We start from the raw sequence: 4,039 nt of genomic DNA on the forward strand, positions 1-4,039 counted from the left end.
TTAAATTTTAATTTATACAAGCTAAAGTTTGTAGAATATTTTAACACAAATGTTATTTTTTTAATGAGTACTATCTCTAGAAAATTCAAGTTCATGAACAGCTATAAGCATGCCAATCCCTACTATGTCTAAGTGGTTGTGAAGAAATCTGTAACTCGTGGTAACTATCTTAAGCTTGATAGTGTTCTATTCATATCTTATATTCTATATAAGAGGTAGTAGATTATTTGGTAAAGTGAATATCTGTCTAGACTGAGAACTTAAGTTTGATGCTACAAGAAAACATGTTAAAAACTTATGGAGAGCGGACTCTCCCCCATCCCCCACAATTAGGTTTTTTTGAGCTGTCCTAGAGATCTCACTTGCTTCCAGGTCAGCTGTCTCACAAATGACTATAACTACATTCCCAGGGAAATTGGATATTCTCTTCTAGTCTCAGATAGCACCATCTCACATATATATTAATTAAATTATGAAAGTACAAAATTGCTCTCTCCTCCAGCCAAGCAAGATGCCCAAAGGAAAGAAGGCCAAGGGGAAGAAGATGGCCCCAGCCCTCACCGTGGTCAAGAAACAGGAGGCCAAAAACTTGGTCAATCCTTTGTTTGAGAAAAGGCCTAAGAACTTCGGCATTGCACAGGACATCCAGCCCTAAAGAGATCTCACATGCTTAGTCAGTGGCCCTGCTACCTCAGGCTACAGCAAGAGGCATCCTCTATCAGCAGCTCAAAATATCTCCTGCCATCAACCAGTTCACCCAGGCCCTGGACAGGCAAACAGTGACTCAGCTGCTTAAGCTTGCCCACAAGTACAGGCCAGAGACAAAACAGGAGAAGAAGCAAAGGCTGCTGGCCCATGCTGAGAAGAAAGCTGCTGGTAAAGGGGACATCTCAACTAAGAGACCACTTGTCCTAGGAGCAGGGGTCAATACAGTCACCACCTTGGTGGAGAACAAGAAGGCTCAGCTGGTGGTGATTGCCATGATGTAGACCCCATTGAGCTGGTGGTTTTCTTGCCGGCCCTTTTTTGAAAGATGGGGGTGCCCTACTGCATCATCAAAGGAAAAGCCAGTCTGGGGCGCCTGGTCCACAGGAAGACATGCACCACTGTTGTCTTCACACAGGTTAACTCGGAAGACAAGGGTGCTCTGGCTAAGCTGGTGGAAGCTATTAGGACCAATTATAATGACAGATATGACAAGATCCGCCGCCACTGGGGAGGCAACGTCCTGGGTCCTAAGTCTGTGACTCGCATTGCCAAATTGGAAAAGGCAAAGGCTAAGGAACTCAACACTAAACTGGGTTAAATGTACACTTAAGTTTTCTGTACTTAAATATAATTACAAAATTTTTTAAAAGTACAAAACTAAATACAGATGTGGTGATACATTCTTGCAAGCTCAGAGGGGAAGAAATCTGTGATCTATGTCTCAGTGGTCACTCAAGCATATTTGGTTAGTTCTATGTGGAAGATGAGACACTGCCTCAAGAATTTTTTATTAGATGATTTGACTTATATATATCTTCGGTCTTGGTTTAAATTAGTATATCAATGTGGTAGAATTCAGTTATCCAAATGGATGCCCTTCCCATTGCTGCCATGATCCTTCCTTTCTGTAGCTATGGTACAGGTGACATTTGTTCTTCACTAAAGTGCCGTCTGTGCAAACCTGAGAATCAGTAGAGAAACTAGTGCAGATTTACACCATTAGAGAAAATATTTCTAAATATATCATGAACATGAAAAGATCCATTTTTTCAAATCATTAATTCTCATGAATAAAGAGAATGTTAGCATGACTGATTTATGGAGAAATCTTTCCCCAACTGAACAGAAGTGTATGTTTGCCTAAAGTTTTCTTTCCACAGAGATGTGTGATGAATTTGCTGTTCTGCTTCACCAGAAACTGAGGAATTCTATTTTTTTTAAGACTGGCATCAAGGTTTATTTTTATTTTTTTAAAGATTTATTTGTTTATTTTATAAGTACTCTGCTGCTGTCTTCAGACATACCAGAAGAGGGAATCAAATCCCATTACAGATGGCTGTGAGCCACCATGTGATTGCTGGGAATTGATCTCAGGACCTCTGGAAGAGCAGTCAGTGCTCTTAACCACTAAGCCATCTCTCCAGCCCTTATTTTTTTTAATAAAAAATGACAAAACCTTTTTAATAGCCAACCCATCTTAAAAATAAAACAGGACATTATTTTACTGGGTTTCTTTTTTTTTCTTCCATCTTTATTAACTTGAGTATTTCTTATTTACATTTTGATTGCTATTCCCCTTCCCCATTTCCGGGCCAACATCTCCCTAATCCCACCTCTCCCCTTCTATATGGGTGTCCCCCCCCATCCGCCCCCGAGTACCACCCTCCCTCTAACAATCACCTTAACTGGGGGATCAGTCTTGGCAGGAACAAGGGCTTCCCCTTCCACTGGTGCTCTTACTAGGCTATTCATTGCTACCTATGAGGATGAAGCCAAGGGTCAGTCAAGGTATAGTCTTTGGGTAGTGGCTTAGTTATTTTTGTTGTTAGAGGAGTAATCACATTTGTTTGGCTCTATTCTTTCAGGTTTATAACAAGAACATTACTTTCTTGCATTTTTTTAGGATGCAGTTTCTCTTCTTGTGTTGGAGTATTTCATCTATTATCCTTCATAGGGCTGGATTTGGGGAATATATTGTATAAATTTGGCTTTGTCATAGAATATCTTGGTTTCTCCATTTATGTTAATTGAGAGTTTTACTGGATATAGCAGCGTGCGCTGGCATTTGTGATCTCTGAAGGTCTATATGACATCTACCCAGTATCATCTGGTTTCTGTTGCTTAGGTTTCTGCTTTTGCCTCTCACCATCAGGTTGTCTCTGGTTTCAGCTGGCCTTGCTATCTCTGACAGTGGCTTGACCCTCCTATAAGCCTGTGTGTCCCACACAGACCTATTTTCTCCCAGTGGGATCTGGGTACAGAGAAGAGAACCATAGGTCCTGGTCAGGTCTGAGTTCAGGCAGAAACTGGAAGATCCTTTCCCAGATTCTTCCTCGATTCCTTTGTCCTGAGGCTTCCAGGCATGTCTCTTGGAGCAGAAGTGGTGTTCTTACCTTTGCTCTCAAGTGTGTTAGCATGCTTGGTGACTGGCTTTCAGCTCTAGGTGCAGGCAAAGCCAGGAAGGATCCTGTCCCTGGCTGCTCCTAGCTTCCTGTGTCTAGAGGGCTCTAGACAGGTTCCTCTTGTCCACATTATGAGCAGAAGTGGTGGTCTCCCCTGACCTCTCAGGACTGTCTGCCTTTCTGAGAGTCCAGCTCTCTCCCCTATGGAATCTGGGTACAGATAACTGTGGGACAGAGTCATCTCTGGTGGCATGCAGAAACTGGAAGCGGTGTTTAATACTTTAATTATATAAATCAAATAGAAATAAGAGAGGCTGAGTTTGAAGTCTCCTGGAGAAACTACTACTATTACATCCCCCAAACCTTCTATTATACCTCGGAACATACTCTGGAGTGTGCATATGCACGTTTCCTTTTCTGTAGGGATGTTTGCATTCCTCTGCTCCTGGGAGCGTCTTTACATAGTTATTGCCATTGCGTCTTGTAAGTATACATTTTAATCACACCAGAATATATATTCAACATCTTTTAAATTTTTTATTAGTTATATTTCTTCACTTAAATTTCAAACCTTATTCCCCTTCCCGTTTCCTGTCCATAAGCCCTCATTCCCTCCGTTCCCCCTCCCCCGTACAGCTATTCCCCTATACATCTCCCTTATTGCCCCCCCATATTCCCCTACGATGGGGTCCAACCTTGGTAGGATCAATGTCTTCCCGATCCCCTGGTGCCCCAACAAGTCTATTCTCTACTACATATGCAGTTGGACCCTTGGTCAGTCCATGTGTAGTCTTTCCATTATATTTAACATTTTAATAAAAACTTGCTATAAATCTACAGAGTCAAGACATATCCATTTATCATAATTTGATAATATAATGAAAATTCTGTACAATTTTTTCACAAATAAGTTATTTGAAAGCTCAGAG

General features: G+C 41.4%; 1 pseudogene; it reads left to right on the forward strand.

Moving 5' to 3' along the window:
* The first annotated feature begins 511 nt into the window (after positions 1-511).
* Positions 512-989, forward strand: LOC147995932 (large ribosomal subunit protein eL8 pseudogene; annotated as a pseudogene).
* The last annotated feature ends 3,050 nt before the right edge of the window (positions 990-4,039 follow it).

This window comes from Rattus norvegicus, chromosome 2 (assembly GCF_021556685.1).
Source record: "Rattus norvegicus strain SHRSP/BbbUtx chromosome 2, alternate assembly SHRSP_T2T, whole genome shotgun sequence".
Classification (NCBI taxonomy): Eukaryota; Metazoa; Chordata; class Mammalia; order Rodentia; family Muridae; genus Rattus; species Rattus norvegicus.